This window comes from Toxorhynchites rutilus, chromosome 2, assembly GCF_029784135.1.
Source record: "Toxorhynchites rutilus septentrionalis strain SRP chromosome 2, ASM2978413v1, whole genome shotgun sequence".
Lineage (NCBI taxonomy): Eukaryota > Metazoa > Arthropoda > Insecta > Diptera > Culicidae > Toxorhynchites > Toxorhynchites rutilus.
Window position 1 is genome coordinate 202,573,011 of NC_073745.1, and position 18,606 is coordinate 202,591,616.

The 18,606-nt window shown below is 35.4% G+C and overlaps 1 protein-coding gene across 2 annotated transcripts in view; it reads left to right on the forward strand.

The window, feature by feature from the left end:
• Positions 1 to 4,861: 4,861 nt before the first annotated feature.
• The window catches only part of LOC129769193 (serine-rich adhesin for platelets-like), a 43,810-nt gene continuing 30,065 nt past the window's right edge, over positions 4,862 to 18,606 (forward strand). The window contains exon 1 of one of the 2 annotated variants that reach the window (XM_055771289.1): positions 4,862 to 5,471. The gene's annotated coding sequence lies outside the window, so the exon portion shown is untranslated. The other variant, XM_055771290.1, reaches the window with a different exon arrangement.

Consider the following 18,606-nt stretch of genomic DNA (forward strand, 5'->3'; position numbering starts at 1 on the left):
GCTTGTCTTAGTTTGTATATTTACTATGTTTGTGATTGTCAAAGGCGAATTGAACTCATTCTTCGCGTTCGACACACTATATTGATGAATAAACAATACAATATAAGTTTGAAATGTAATCGCCATATTCTACTTTATAATCATTAATTTCTTATATCTTAGAGGAAAGAGTGCAGATGGACGTAATATATACGGATCTGAAAGTTACATTTGATGAGATCAACCATAAAAACCTGCTCAGCAAACTTTCGCGACTTGGAGCATAACGTGGTTGAAATCGTACTTGACTGGAAGAACTCTTCGAGTGCGACTGGGCTCGTGTATCTCAGCCCTGCTGGGAGTCAGATGCAAACTGATTTATGCAGATGACCTTAAACTGTATGTTGTTGTTTACTCGATTGAGGACTGCCACTATCTTCAGGTTTTGCTGAATACTTTTATTGATTGGTGCCATCGCAATAAACTTCATATCAGCGTTCCAGAATGTGTGGTGATGACGTTTCACCCTCTATGAACCCAATCCTCTACGATCACTCTATTGAAAATGTAACGCTGCGTAAAGTAGATCGTGTAACAGACCTTGGTGTTCTGTTCGATCCGAAGTTGGATTTCAATCTTCACTACTCTTCTATCATTTGCAGAACAAATCGACAACTGGGATTTACTTCCAAAATTGTTCGTGATTTCAAAGACTCGCAATGTCTGAAAGCGCTTTGGGGCTGTCCACATACCACGTGGACAGAAAAAGGACGATTTTTGACTCCCCCTCCCCCTCCGTGGACAAGCGTGGACATTTTCTTCAAATTTCCAGATATTCGTTGGATAGCTACAGTCATTGCGCTTCTTTTTCAGTATATGTCAAAAAGTTGAAGCGTAAACTACATAGTTTTTTGCCACGTGACAGACGTGGTTTGCACTGTTTAAAAGTGGTAATTTTGGCTTGGAAGACGAAGAACATTCCGGAACGCCAAAAAACCCTCTACCTCTACCGACGACAATTGATGCGTTTGAGCCGTGCACTGAAGCAAAATGGTCACAATACCAGCAAAGACACGATAAAGTTATTTTGCAGCACGACAATGCGTGGCCGCATGTCGCGAAACCGATCTATACATACTTGGAAACGCTGAAATGGGAGGTACTATCTCATCCGCCGTATTCTCCAGACATTGCTCCGTCCGATTACTACCTTTTTCGATCGATGTAACATGGCCTGGTTGACCAGCACTTGTCCAATTTTGATGAAGTAAAAAATTGGATCGATTTGTGGTTAGCCGACAAACCGGCCGATTATTTCCGCAAAGGGGTCCGTGAATTGCCAGAAAGATGGGAAAAAATTGTGAATAGCATTGAGCAATACTTTGAATATTTAATTTGTAACCATTTTTGCAGAATAAAGAATTAATTTTTGAAAAAAAAACCAAGAAACTTACCGGTTCTCCTACCTGTATAATTCGTATTTTTTAGTTGTTTTAAAAATGTATCTTGTTCATTTTCATTAATTCGATTAATTTTACCTTTAATAACACTACTGTCTCTATGTAGTGGGTTATTACAAGAAAAAGTAACACTTTGTTCCCCTCCTGATTAGGGGTTGTCCACATACCACGTGGACAGAAAAAGCATGATTTTAGACACCCCCCTCCCCCTCCGTGGACAACCGTGGACATTTCTTATACCCCTCCCCCTGTTGTCCACGTGGACATTCCTCCGGTTTTGAGCAAAAAATCAAGAAAATCTATTTTTTCGCTTAAATTTCATTTCAAGTTTGTTTCTATTTTCTATTCCATATATTTAATGATAAAAATTATAGCCTTACCAATGGTAACGATTTGTCTTGAAATCTTCGATGTTTTTCAACATTGTCCGGGAGCTCATTATTTTCTTCCGAATTCCATCCACGTTATCTTCATATCCATTTTAAAATACCCTTTGTGAGCTTATTCTCGAGTATTTTTATTAAAGCTGGCTGGCTGTTTGAGTTTTCAAAAAATCAGACAATGAAATCAACCACTTTGTTTGAAAACAGAATTTTCTCGTCTAAACATCAATAACTTTCGCTTTTACAGGTTCGGTAGTGCCTGATGGCTATAATGAACCTAGTAAAACAAAACATCTGCAATATCATCGTGATCGATGATTCCGTTGACCTACAACCCTTAATTGTTAAATCATGCTGAATATTGTCCATAAAAATCCATGCCGAATCTAAGGAAAAAACCCAAAGCATGTTTTTGTAGGCATACATCTTTTCGATCATAGATGCACCGTTTTTTCCTGAATATTTCAGCATCCTTCATGCAACTTGAGAATTCCATCCTCTCAGAACTTATGCTATACAGTATGTTGAAGTTCTTACAAGAATCTTAACAGTTAATAATATGAAGATGCAATGTCTGGTGTGTAAGGCGGGTGGAGTTTTAGAAGTGCCCTAGAAGCGTTCTGGATCGTTGATTTTCATACGTTCAGCTGCTAGCAGTATTTGTTGGAATTCATCGAAACTAGTTGAAGTAGTTGAGTTGGAATTCATCGAAACTAGCAGTAGGTAAAAACTCAGGATACAGATTTTCTTCCAGTCCTACCAGACCCAGCCATAACTTTCGTCAAGCGAAAACCTGCTTCGGAGTTCCATTCACTTGCCAAGATTTTTTTTAACTCAACATCCTTGTAAATAATTTGCCCTTTACAATTCGCTACAAATATATATTTTCGTCGCGTTTATGAAACGGATCGCAGATTGAGATAAGTCCCTTCAAGTGTTTTTCGGTAAAATAAACCCTTATTCCTGAATCCGGTCGAATTTGAAATTAGCACAATGTTGCGTTCTTTAAGAGGGTATTCTAGTCTAAAAATTTGAAAAAAAAATCTTTTTTTTTTCTTCATATTTCTCTAATTCAGACATTTAAGGGTGCTCATACACTGTTTGACCGAAGCCAAATATTTGACTCTTTTTGACAGATAAAATTTGGTCAACGTGTACTGATCAAATATATTCTACACAAAACACGACAAGCAAATATTCAATTATTGGATGCCTAAAATATTTTTTCAGTCTGTTCTTCGAACCTGTCGGTACATGGTTAGGTTACCTTGGATATTTCAGTTGATTTTTTTCCATGTTCGGTATTTGATATTGTTTACTACTGTTTAAAATTGAAGAGTGGCAAACAAAATATTGTTTGTACAAATATCAAAACAAACCTTATCTGTCAAAAAATATCAAATATTTGACCTCCGGGCAAACAGTGTACGGCCACCTTAAGAATATACCATAGAAGAGACTTTTTGAAAATCTCATTATTTACCAAGCTATAGCCATTTTAGTGATGCGATATCTTGTCTAGTACGGCCATAACAATTAACTACAAACGCGTTTTTCTCGAAATATGTTTCTCAAACTGGTTTACACGATATCTCAAGTTCTACTTATCCGATCTATGTTTATATGAATACAATCTGTATGTATCTTTCTTGCAACTTGCACTGTGATCACGCGTATTCTAGAGCTTACCACTCAGAATGCATTCAAGGCGTGTTATTTGGCATAGAAATCTCAACTAAGTACTAATAAAAATGACGCAAATAATACTACGTTGAGACGGCGAAGTTCGTGCCATTGAAGAAGAAGAAGAAGAATGTATCTTTCTATCGCATGAACCTATAAAAAATCATAATTTCGTAACTTTACTATTTAAAAAAACAAGAAACTTGAAAAAAAAAGTTTTTAACAGCATTTTTCCTTCAAATTTCCGCCATTTTATCAAAAAAACACATTTTTGACTTGTCCGAGGTTCATACGATAGTGTCATCTTTACTGATTCAGAATCAGTTCAAATTTCCGCCATTTTATCAAAAAACACGTTTTTGACTTGTCCGAGGTTCATACGATAGTGGCATCTTTACTGATTCAGAATCTGTTCGATTTGTTTGTTTCAGAGATCCAGAAGTGCTGGAATCTTGTACGCCATGGCACAACTTTTTTTTGAACCCCCTCACTCGATCAGCTTCTAATTATGGATATATATTTTTCCGTTCAATTTTTGTTTTATTGATATAACAAATAGTGATATAATGGATGGTAAAAATATTCTTTGTTTTACTTTTTCGGACCTCGAACAAACGTCCGAAATTCGTGTCTCTATCCCCCTTAATCTGATCGAATCAAATCCTATCGGATTGTACAAATATTGTAACCTTGAAATGCAGAATGCAAAAGTTTATTTCGTTCGGATTGCGATTTGTCAAATCCGATCGGGTTCCGTAATATGGGTTAATATGTAGTCCATGCATTGCCCCATGCCCTCTATTACCGGTTGGAATAAATTGGATCCTAGTTCATGTGCGTTACCTTCAGAATATTCATTTCAGGAAAGAGGTTCAGTCATATGAAAAAATATGGATGTTTGACCGAGCAGCACTCTCAGGCAGTTCAGTATTTTTATTGATGAATACTGAGCATTCAGGGCGGGCGTGAAGTTCAAAAAATCGTGTAAATACAAAACAGATCTCATTCAATTTTGACTTCTAACTTGAATGTTCTACTTTAAAAAATACTTAACGTTTCCACGTGGACAATATCAAAACCCCCTCCTCCCTTACCGTGGACAAGCGTGGACATTTTCGTAACCCCTACCCCCTCTAAAGTTGTCCACGTGGTATGTGGACAGCCCCTTATTGGATTTCTTTTGACATTTTTAATGGGTTCTTTTGACAACCAAATTGATTCTATTCGCATGACCCAGATATTTACAAAAGATTTCTCTTAGTGTATATTCTCCGTGTATAGTTGGAAAAGTTACATCTTTAACGAAGCAATCGAAGCGCCCCTTGAACCGAGTGAAAATCAGTACGGGGTTGTTGTTCAGTCGCGTGTGAGGCAGCTTTGTGTCCTCGCAAGTCGCGAATAGATTTTGGCAGTTTTGCTGAATCCTGCCAGTCTACTAAGTTTGTACTTGTTCCCGGCCAGTAAAATATAAGCCATCAACAATACGGGAATGGCTTGAGCGTTAGCAGATACATACGCTTTTAGGAAACATTAATAACCTTTTACTCTGTGTGTCGAAATAGCCCATAATCTACTGTTTCGTTTCGTGTGCGTGTGCTGAAAGGCAAGTAACAAGGATACCACTTTGCTGAGCAGAGTGAGAACATAAGAAAGTCGAAGTGAAGAAAACAGAAGCTACTGTCAACAGCTGACAGTAGTACAAAAGTCGAAAACGACAAATCAAGAAAGAGCAAGATAAAAAACGCAACCACGCAGCCGAGGCGAAAACAAGAGAGCAGAATCAAAACAAACACCGCCGAACAACGATTACTACTACATAACGAACGCATTCGTATCCCCGTTAGGCTGCCGAGAGTACACGATCACTCATACATTCATTCATTGAGAAAACCATTCATAGCGGTACAGCAAAGGTGTGTGTAGAAATTAGAAGAGGACCAGTGCTGCTGAAGTTAGTTCATTACAGGTAAATAGTAATAATAGGAAAATTACTATTTTATTTCGCATGGTGTACACACTCGCCCAGTTTGGGTAATGCCAAAGTAGATGGCCGAATGATGATAGTTTTTGAATTGCTGCCATAATTAACCGAATGTAAGAGGCTGTAGAAATAATCGATATTGACAGCACTTGTCTCCAGATGGTGAGGAGGTGCTATGGGCTGGGGTCAATGTTGCTCGCTCTCGCGTTAGGGTACACACCGAAAAAACTGTAAAGTGTCGAGGAAATTTCCTGCTCCTCGAAAAAAAAAGTGAATCCAATACAGTGTGTGGCTCGCAGGTAATTATATCCTTAGCCTTAATTGTTCTTGCCATACTGTTGGCGAGAGATACACTGCCACCCATAGATTAATTTGCTCTTCATCATTTCATCCCATTTTTGGGAAAGCCGTATGTGGCCTACCCTCGCAATTCGGAGGTGACAGCAATTGCTGGCATATGAAAATAGTATCATTTTTTTCTGTGCTCCGAGAACTCTGAGAACTCTGCGAGGTCAATCAATGCGTATGACGTTTTAATACTATTAAATTCTTGGATGTGGATGTCCACTCTGTCTATTCGTGCGTTTCCCATCTTGGACAATCAACATAATAATTGATTTTCAACTATGGTAATTAAATTAGTATCACAGTGCGAAGAGCACAGAAGAAAATTGCATTTCTCCGAACCCAGCTAATTCAAAGATGAATTGAATAGACGAATATAATAAAAAGAAGAATCTCCAATACGATATTTCTGCATGGTGTGCTGCACTATGAATGAGTGAAAGAGAATACGCATACGCTTCTTGCCGTCGTTGTAGCTGTCATCATCGGCATATGCGATGTTCAGTGATAAGCCGACAGATTACACATCCACAAACAATCCTTTCTTTATAATCGATGTTATTTATACTGTGGCTGCCAGAAACGTGGAACCACTTACATGTTACTGTTTCAGAGAATTATATCAGGTGAACATAAACTTTTGTTGGATTATTAATTATTTATTTTTGTTGTGAAAAAGTTCCCATTTTAAGATTTTTATCTAGGCTTATAAATGTACAGTAACGCTTCGATTATACTCTATCATGACTCTAGATTATATCATTGTTCGCTTTTATCACGCTTTTCGAAACACAAGAAATAATACAAAAAGTTAAACTATAATACAGCCATTCCATGCCAAATCGATGAACAGGGCGGACTCGATTATATACAGTTTCTGATTTCCTTTCACTGTAAATAATCAAATCCTGTATATAATCGAGTCAAAAAAAAATTTTTTTTATTGGTTTTTTTGCATGTATTTTTCGTTTTTTGAATATAAAAGAGAAGTTTGATTTTTGATTCATCCCCTTAAAGTCAGAAAACACCTTTCTCACATGAAAAAAAAATCCAGATTCTCTCAGGAGGTGATAGACGATTATATTTGATGAAAAAAATCCTACGCATATGTTCGAATTTCAACAATGACAGAGTTACAGAACATTTTTTTATTTGTTTCGGACCCTGTTTCCTCAATCTGGCTCTACATTAAAAAGTACGCTACGGAAGACGATTCTGATGCTATCATTTGAAAGATAATAAGAAAATTTAGTACCGGATATAGTAAGGGAACAACAAAATTAGTGGATTTTAATAACACTTTGGAAGTGAAAAATAAAAGGTTATAATTTTCAATGTGTCATTATTAATTTCATCCTAAAAAATTAAAGTAAACTAGATTGTTTCTATCAATTAAATTGAAGCTCTTTAACCGCTCTTCAATTTGTTCTTGGACACCCAACTTCTATTTTTTTTAAATTGGGCTGCAATATCGATATAGACAATTCCTGGTGAAAATTCTAGCAAAATCTTTAAAATCACAACTTCACCTTAACAGTGAAAGGTTACATTTCTTCTTGAAATAAGTCATATTTGAAACGTAAAAAAATATTCTTTTCCAAACTGTATATAATCGAGTCCAAAATTGTATATAATCGAATCACATATAATCGAGTCTGTCCTGTACTAGTTCTCAGATTTTCGTGAAAAGTGGTAATTTTGTTCTTTATCCGAAAAATTATTTTTCCCTTTTTTTCAAAAATTACTTTTTTCAAAAAATCATAACTTTCGAACTACAGGCAAACCTTTTTTGTGCGGTAGATAGGGACCGCATAAAAAATGGGACACCTTGCCTTTTCGGTTGTGCGTGGCTGTTTTTGTGCTTTTAGTTGCACGTCGAAACGTGTTGCTGTTAGAAATCATGTCATGCAAACACTTAGAAAAACTTAGAGCATTTGATGGGAGGAGGGGAATGATTTCAGAAGTGGATCATTGAGACGCAAATATGCTTTTTTCGCACGGGAATGCATATAAACCATCGAAAAAAACTAAATGGACGATAACTTCGTTAAATATGCTTCTTTTCATACACCGCACAAAAACAGGTTTTACTGTACTGAATCGGTCCAAATGATTAACTATCAAATTGAAGGCAATGAACTAGTCTTCTTTGAAAAAATATGGCACCTGCAAGAAAATTGGATTTTGTTTTCATAATTATTGATTGTACATTTGTACATTTGTATTTGTTTTTTATAGTTTTCATGGTCTCGGGACCAAAGGGGCCATATTTTTTTAAAGCTGACATAACACATCCAAAAATCAGAGCGGTGCTGTTATCGTTTTTAAGTCATGATTTTTTCAAAATTGAGATGTTTTGGTTGCGGTAGCTTAATGGACGTAAAATATGAGCAAGGGAAATCTAGTTTTTTGAAAGTAAACATATTGTATAGGGTGGCGCATAAGTTACGCAACGCTCTCTGAAGAAAAAAAAATATCGATCGCGCTGCAACTATCGAGCGTGTTGGTTCCTAAGCGACTTCGTACCTTTTTCTATTCGAGAATAGAGATTTTGTATCGTGAGACTTTTTGTTATACGAATTTGTTTTGTGCAAATCGGTTGCGTGATTTATGCGCCACCCTAATAAAAAATAATTTGATGTCAAATGTCTTCAAATTGCATGAAACGTCGAGAACCACTAACATTTCGAAAAAAAAACATTTAGTTAAGAATCGACTCTCTGTGACTGGACATTTTCTAGTATCGCAAACGTAAAATTTTAAGTTTTTTGAAAACCGGAAAATCACCCAAGGATACATGAAATCGGGTTTTTCGAAAAAAAATTTTGATGATAAATGTGTACATTGCTTAAAACGTCGGGATTTACTGTTATTTCAAACATTTTTTTTTGTCAAAAATTCACTTTTCAGACGAAAAAATGAACAAGTGCTGAGAATTCAACAATTTTTTTTTCGTGATTACGATAAATCTTGACGTTTCATGCAATTTCATGACATTTGGGTGTTTTTTCAGTTTTCAAAAAAACTCATTTTTATGTCTGCGACACTAGAAAATGAAGTCCAATTGAGTTAATATTTTGCATAAGGAATAACCCAGTGATTTTCAACCGGTGGCGAGTTCCCCCCTAGTGGGGAATTTGGTCATTAAAAGGGGGGAATTGGGCAAGGCAATATTGCACATTTACTTCGCTTCGAAGACGACATTGATTAGCAAAAATTGCAACATATACTTTATTGGATACAATAAAATTTGCGATCTCCGCAAACATTTCCAAATCTGAAATGTAATGTTCAATTGAACAACTTCTTCTTCTTCTTCTTCTTCAATGGCACTAACGTTCCTAGAGGAACTTCGCCGTCTCAACGTAGTATTACTTGCGTCATTTTCATTAGTACAGGGAAACTTCGATATAACGTACCCTCGTTATAACGTACCCTCGATATAACGTCACTCGATATAACGTACATTTTACCTCGATATAACGAACACCTTTTCAAAGTGTAAAGGAAATTTTTTTTCAATATTTTTTTTCTGATAGAACAATGAATTATCTGTATTGTGATGCTAAAACAAGTTTTGTACCTTCAATCAATTTTGAAATACAGCTGGTTTTGTGATTCCAGATTCTAAATGAATCAAGCTTTAATCAACAGTACGAAGGGAAACATCATGAGAAAGGTTGGCTTCGTCTTCTGATTGAAGTTATTCATTAACTTGACTAAAACAGCAACACAATAATGTATTATAGACTACGTTTGTGAGTACTTTATCATGCTTCGAAATAACGTACAATTCGATACAACGTACAATTTTGAAAGTGAAATGTACGTTGTATCGAAGTTTACCTGTACTTAGTTGAGATTTCTATGCCAAATAACACGCCTTGAATGCATTTTGAGTGGCAAGCTCTAGAATACGCGTGATCACAGTGCAAGTCGGAGGAAATTTCTTTGACGAAAAATTCCCCCGACCAGAACGGGAATCGAACCCGAACACCTGGCATGTTAGTTGTGACACTAACCACTCGGCCAAGGGAGCACAATTGAACAACTTCACAATGTTTGATAGACTTTCATCAGTGAATGACGACAAAACAGTACAGAAGACCATAAGAAAGAAAATTGTACAGCATTTGTCAAGACTTTTTATAACAAGTTAAACTTGGAACATACTTTCCTTATATCAAAGAACAAATTTGGACATGGTTGAAAGGGGAGTTTCGGATCAGTAGAAATGTTTGTTTCTTTTAATGGCAGCACCCATAAAAAGTAGGGAGGGGAAGGAGTGTCGAACCACCATAGAAACATTTCCTCCTCCGGAAATCTCCACATGCCAAATTTGGCTCCATTTGCCTGATTATACCTCGAAATATGCTGAAATTTGTGTTTCATTTGAGTGGCAGCCCCTCTTTAGAGAGGGGGTGGGGCCTCGAACCATCATAAGAACCTTCCCCGGTCCCTAAAACCCCAACATACAAATTTGCACGCCGATCGGTTCAGTAGTTACCAAGTCCATAAGAATCAGACAGAAAGACGGACAGACATCACTCCATATATATATATATATATATATATATATATATATATATATATATATATATATATATATATACATATATATATATATATATATATATATATATATATATATATATATATATATATATATATATACATATATATATATATATATATATATATATATATATATATATATATATATATATATATATATATATATCATCCTGCCGCTTGAATAAACAGTAGTAAAAGGCCATTTGGGATCAGTGAATTGATTTCGACAATCATTAATTCTTTCTGCTCACTTTTATCGGCCATATCAACAAATTGACTATCGATCAGAACCAAATTAATAAAAACATTTTGGATCTCAAAATGAGCGTTTTTTATTTCTGCTGACAGCAAACATATTCTATGAGTCGTCTCACTCTTTTTCGGTGAATTTATTCACCTTAAGGGGGTAGCACACTATGGAAACTTGAAAAAAAAAAATTTCTGGTTTAAACTGTTCTCTGGGATGTCTACTTGAGTGTAGTGTAACGCCACAGCGGTTTGGGGCACTTTTCTTTTTTGTTCTATCGAGAGAAACAACTGTTCTTCTCGATGTTCAACTATCAACTGTGTGCTGGACAACAACAGGGAAAAACCATTGGACGATGCAGAACCTGCAGAATAGTTGAGCATCGAGAGAAAACATGAACGACGATTGCAGCAATCAAATTAGTACCTTTGATTGCAGCAATCGTCGTTCAAGAGGGCATCAGAGGCAAATACATGACAATGGTATTCGATGCTTTTCGTACTGTACGCCCAACATCATTGAACTATGAACATGCGTTTTTCTCTCCTGGAATTTCGTTCGTGAGATTCGATTAGAAAACGACAAACTTAAAATTATTTGTGTCTCTAAGTAGTAGTGAAGTAGCTACTAAGTAGCAAAAACTTGAAAAATGTGTTCTTGTAAACTAATTATTATCAATAAAAGCCGTTTCTTCAAGAAAATGGTTTATTTCAAAGTATTTTTTCACCGGTAATTTACCGGTTTTACCGGTAAAGAAATTTTCATTATCGAATAACCGGTTATTGAAATTTTGGCACGGTAATGCAATCCCTAATCACAATTCGTATAGGCCGATTGCAATGTTATCCTGTATTCGTAAATTGTTATAGAAAATGATTCTAAAACGTTTGGACAAGTGGGTCGAAACCAGAGATGTCAGGTTTGAAGACATTTGACTTATTGGGGAGACATTTCAGTGTGATAGTGTATCTGGATTTTTGAGAGATCGTATTTCCATGAACTTCCAACTAAATATCGGAGACTTTTGTACCGGGGTCATTCATTTGCTTTTTTTAAACTTTTCCAAGCAAAAAATCCACAAACGTATAAAATGAATTCAACAAAAAAGCGACATTACTTCAAATTCTGAAGAACTTTGAGCGGTTTGAATATATATTGTCATTAGAAGACATTAGTTCATTTGTGCTCGAGAATTTGAATGATTGTGACATTGTATTTTTATTATTTTGGGCCTATACTATACATTAGATTAACCTAGATCCTCCAAACGACCACTTCACAAGTCAAAGGTTTTCCTGTTACATACCGATTCAATGATTAATTTTATGGATATAGTTTGAGTACAACCAAAACTTTAAAGCTGAAAAAACAAATTAAGTTATCACAGTTCCGTTTGTGTGGAAGAACTGGGGCTATATTCACTCAATGAGCAATTTATCAAGCCAATTATCATTTCTAAACTAATAAAATATAGTTCGCAGCTGCACAATATATTCTTCTTTCACATTTATTGACATATACTTCAGAACCTCAAGGTAAGATTAATGAAATGCGCTATATAACAATACCAATTAGAATAAACATTCAAAAAAACTATCAAACTTTGTTCAGAAGTAAGTTGTAAAATCAGTGTTGCCACACGTACAGATTTAATTGGAAAGTTACAGATTTTTTTCGCTATTTTTGGTACAGATTCTGTACGGTACAGAGTACAGATTTCCGTCAAAAAGTACAGATTGGTACAGATTTTTTCCGTATCTGAAATTTCTTACATTTGAACAAAGCAACATTATGGTACATGCCAATTTTTACGCCGCAGTATCGCTTGGCTATCGGCTGATAATAAAAGTATTTACAATGCAATAATTGATCAGTTTTATTAAGGCGAATCGGATCGTCTGAAAGGATTCGCATCGAACGGTGCGACTGTGATGATAGGGGTTTCGAGTTCCGTAATGCGCTGGATAAAAATCGATTGCCCAGATGTACTAGTCGTCAAATGTACATGTCATTCACTGGTTTTGTGTGCTAGTTATGCATGTGAGAAAATCCCTGACCATCTTGAGCATTTTTTGAGGGACATATACACCTATATAGCCAATATCCAATGTATTATAGCAATGTATTTCAGGCGTTTCTACGGTTCTACGATGGGAATATACAGGATCTGGGGAATGTATTCCGTATCCTAAAGGTAAAATTACTCTGTAAGGACAGTTTCAGAAGACGAGCATGTGCAGGATGGTGCACCCGTGGCCGAGTGGTTAGCGTCTCACATTATCATGCCGGGTGTGCGGGTTCGATTCCCGTTCTGGTCGGAGGGATTTTTCGTCAAAGAAATTTCCTTCGACTTGCACTGTGGTCACGCGTATTCTAGAGCTTGCCCCTCGGAATACATTCAAGGCGTGTTATTTGGCTGAAGAAATCTCAACTTAGTATTACCAAATGACGCTAGTTAATGCATACGTTGAGACGGCAAAAGTTCCACAGGGAACGTGAACGCCATTCAAGAAGAAGAAGAAGAAGCATGTGCAGGATTGGTAGACAAAAAAGGGATTCGGCGCTACGATGCCATGTTTGTAACGTTCTCACTATACCTCACTCCTCGACCACGATTTTGTTTCTGAATATTATTAGAACAAAAATAAGCTTCAAAATCGGCTCAGCAACGATACGATGAACGTTATTTTGAGATCAAAAGATTTGATCAAACATCGTGGTGGCAGCTCGAAAATATTAATAAATGATAGTATGCAGTCTAGATAAAAAAAAACGATGTATAAGCATCATCAACACAAGAATGACTTGCAAATGTGAATGTAGTATTTGTAGTAAATAAATGAGTATTTTTTTCATGCCAATAAAATAGATTTTTTTCTACTACGAATATTTTCGATGGTACAGATTTTTGGAAACAAAAAGTACAGATGAGTAAGATTTTTACCCCCCCTGGTACAGATTAAAATGTGGCAACACTGGGGTAGTGGTTACGAAACTGTCCACACTTGTCCATGGTGAGGGAGGAGGGGGTAGAGATAATTTCCACGTATATAGAAATAACCTACAGGTATGCTACACTACTCGATACATTATTGTGAGTTCTAATATTCAATGTTAGCATATATTATACTTAATGAAAACTTTACAGCAAAAATTACAATTATATTGTCAGTGGTTTGTGTTGTGGTTGGTATCAGGTTGTCTCGTTTCAAATACTCTGGGTTCAGCAGTAAAACTTATGCTTTCTATATTTGTTTATAGCCTGTGTAATGAAACGCAACATACCTGAAAATTTTATATGCGTTGCTCTTAAACGAGCAATTTCTACAAAACGGTGCTATTCGTATGCCCAACTAGCCCCTTTATATGGTCGGGGTTCTGCCAAAACGAACCAAGCGTCATTTTTTTCAAAATTGAGTTACGTATGGACTGTAACCTGACCATACCATTCGGACAATTGACAACAGCTCCAAAAGAAAAATTCTGTGTACCAGACTGTAAAAAAACGAAATTGCATTCAACCAAAGCGAACCATAAACCCACAATATGGCATCGGACGATAGTGATCGTTTTCTCCAAGAAGGCAGATCCGAATCTTTAACAGATTTTTCTGTTTCTAACAGCTCCTGGGATCAGCTGTCGTCGAGATCTTATGAGAAAGACAGCTTAAGGACTGCAATGAAGTGTAGAAGCGCTGATCTGCATTTTTCAAAATCCCGTTCAACCACAGCGAACCAAGTGTAATGCACTCTTAAATCAATTTATCATCATTTATCAAGATATTATTTTGTCATAAACAGCAAAAGTGAGTCGATATATATACCATTCATAAAATTAGTCAAGAGCCGTTGCAAAATACTAATATGTTGTGTAATGATATTATGTAATAGTTAACATGTGCTTGGTTCGCTGTGGCTGCAAAGAGAACGAAGTTATGCGTGTCAAGCAGAAGCATAATTTTGTTTCATTTTTTTCATATTTCTAAAGGTTCTAAAAAAGAAATTGACGATGATGTGTGCTTACAGCATGAAAAGTAGTATTATGTTTGACATCCTGTTTGTAGCACGTGAGCAACAAAATATCAGATTTGATCCGTCAGAGTCAATTAGTGGGAGCCCAAACTTCAAATTGAAATATCTCAAAATAATGTTTTTTGGCGCTTGGTTCGTTTTGGCAGAACCCCGACCATATGTGAAAAAGAATATTCATGAAAAATAAAAAAAAACAATTTTAAAAGCGATTTCCATTAACATTTAAAACTAATACATACAATAATCCTTTGTTTGACGTTAGAACCGATTTTTTTCATGATTATTAACCACTTTCAGAACAAATTTTATAAAGCGCAAACAGTGAATGATTTTCCGAAAAATCGGCACCATGTTCGTATATTTTAACGTAATTTTGGATATATTTCCTGTCATCGTACGTAGGATTTTTTTTGAAAATATTGTTTTTTAGGAAATGTCGATATTTTTTGTAAAACAAATGCATTTTTGCATCCAATATCGAGACAAAAACATCCACCAAAATATTATTTTTCAAATTATCGAAAAAATCCTACGTACGATGACAGGGAATTTAGTGGCGGATTTATTTCTAAAACTATTTCATCAAAATCGGTAATCGGAGGTAGAACTCAAGCTCCCTACGCTTTCGAAGACTCCACTAATTGGCTTGTAACTTCGGAATGGAGCATCGGGCAAACATGGGACAAAAACTACTGCAGTGACCCTCTCCCACGAATAGAACATCTCAGACAATTTCAATATGAATAAGTATTTACAATAAGAAAGATTCCTACTGAAATTAGGGGAGAATCCAACCAAGGATTTTCCAACAGGAACGATGGAATTTTCCATACTGTGCAAGTGGAAAGTTCCCTACACATAGCAGGTAGCCAGTAAGTTAGTTCTAACGTTTTTAGAGTTCTGTACATCCTTACAGAGGGATCGAGGATTAGAGAGAAAAAATAAAACAGTTGATAGTTGAACATCGAGAAGAACAGTTGTTTCTCTCGATAGAACAAAAAAGAAAAGTGCCCCAAACCGCTGTGGCGTTACACTACACTCAAGTAGACATCCCAGAGAACAGTTTAAACCAGAAATTTTTTTTTTTTCAAGTTTCCATAGTGTGCTACCCCCTTAAGGTGAATAAATTCACCGAAAAAGAGTGAGACGACTCATAGAATATGTTTGCTGTCAGCAGAAATAAAAAACGCTCATTTTGAGATCCAAAATGTTTTTATTAATTTGGTTCTGATCGATAGTCAATTTGTTGATATGGCCGATAAAAGTGAGCAGAAAGAATTAATGATTGTCGAAATCAATTCACTGATCCCAAATGGCCTTTTACTACTGTTTATTCAAGCGGCAGGACGATATATATATATATATATATATATATATATATATATATATATATATATATATATATATATATATATATATATATATATATATATATATATATATATATATATATACATATATATATATATATATATATATATATATATATATATATATATATATATATATATATATATATATATACATATATATATATATATATATATATATATATATATATATATATATATATATATATATATATATATATATACATATATATATATATATATATATATATATATATATATATATATATCGTCCCTGCCGCTTGAATAAACAGTAGTAAAAGGCCATTTGGGATCAGTGAATTGATTTCGACAATCATTAATTCTTTCTGCTCACTTTTATCGGCCATATCAACAAATTGACTATCGATCAGACCAAATTAATAAAAACATTTTGGATCTCAAAATGAGCGTTTTTTATTTCTGCTGACAGCAAACATATTCTATGAGTCGTCTCACTCTTTTTCGGTGAATTTATTCACCTTAAGGGGGTAGCACACTATGGAAACTTGAAAAAAAAAAAATTTCTGGTTTAAACTGTTCTCTGGGATGTCTACTTGAGTGTAGTGTAACGCCACAGCGGTTTGGGGCACTTTCTTTTTTGTTCTATCGAGAGAAACAACTGGTTCTTCTCGATGTTCAACTATCAACTGTTTTATTTTTTCTCTCTAATCCTCGATCCCTCTGTAAGGATGTACAGAACTCTAAAAACGTTAGAACTAACTTACTGGCTACCTGCTATGTGTAGGGAACTTTCCACTTGCACAGTATGGAAAATTCCATCGTTCCTGTTGGAAAATCCTTGGTTGGATTCTCCCCTAATTCAGTAGGAATCTTTCTTATTGTAAATACTTATTCATATTGAAATTGTCTGAGATGTTCTATTCGTGGGAGAGGGTCACTGCAGTAGTTTTTGTCCCATGTTTGCCCGATGCTCCATTCCGAAGTTACAAGCCAATTAGTGGAGTCTTCGAAAGGCGTAGGGAGCTTGAGTTCTACCTCCGATTACCGATTTTGATGAAATAGTTTTAGAAATAAATCCGCCACTAAATTCCCTGTCATCGTACGTAGGATTTTTTCGATAATTTGAAAAATAATATTTTGGTGGATGTTTTTGTCTCGATATTGGATGCAAAAATGCATTTGTTTTACAAAAAATATCGACATTTCCTAAAAAACAATATTTTCAAAAAAAATCCTACGTACGATGACAGGAAATATATCCAAAATTACGTTAAAATATACGAACATGGTGCCGATTTTTCGGAAAATCATTCACTGTTTGCGCTTTATAAATTTGTTCTGAAAGTGGTTAATAATCATGAAAAAAATCGGTTCTAACGTCAAACAAAGGATTATTGTATGTATTAGTTTTAAATGTTAATGGAAATCGCTTTTAAAATTGTTTTTTTTTTAATTTTTCATGAATATTCTTTTTCACATATGGTCGGGGTTCTGCCAAAACGAACCAAGCGCCAAAAACATTATTTTGAGATATTTCAATTTGAAGTTTGGGCTCCCACTAATTGACTCTGACGGATCAAATCTGATATTTTGTTGCTCACGTGCTACAAACAGGATGTCAAACATAATACTACTTTTCATGCTGTAAGCACACATCATCGTCAATTTCTTTTTTAGAACCTTTAGAAATATGAAAAAATGAAACAAAATTATGCTTCTGCTTGACACGCATAACTTCGTTCTCTTTGCAGCCACAGCGAACCAAGCACATGTTAACTATTACATAATATCATTACACAACATATTAGTATTTTGCAACGGCTCTTGACTAATTTTATGAATGGTAATATATATCGACTCACTTTTGCTGTTTATGACAAAATAATATCTTGATAAATGATGATAATTTGATTTAAGAGTGCATTACACTTGGTTCGCTGTGGTTGAACGGATTTTGAAAATGCAGATCAGCGCTTCTACACTTCATTGCAGTCCTTAAGCTGTCTTTCTCATAAGATCTCGACGACAGCTGATCCCAGGAGCTGTTAGAAACAGAAAAATCTGTTAAAGATTCGGATCTGCCTTCTTGGAGAAAACGATCACTATCGTCCGATGCCATATTGTGGGTTTATGGTTCGCTTTGGTTGAATGCAATTTCGTTTTTTTACAGTCTGGTACACAGAATTTTTCTTTTTGGAGCTGTTGTCAATTGTCCGAATGGTATGTCAGGTTACAGTCCATACGTAACTCAATTTTGAAAAAAATGACGCTTGGTTCGTTTTGCAGAACCCCGACCATATAAAGGGGCTAGTTGGGCATACGAATAGCACCGTTTTGTAGAAATTGCTCGTTTAAGAGCAACGCATATAAAATTTTCAGGTATGTTGCGTTTCATTACACAGGCTATAAACAAATATAGAAAGCATAAGTTTTACTGCTGAACCCAGAGTATTTGAAACGAGACAACCTGATACCAACCACAACACAAACCACTGACAATATAATTGTAATTTTTGCTGTAAAGTTTTCATTAAGTATAATATATGCTAACATTGAATATTAGAACTCAC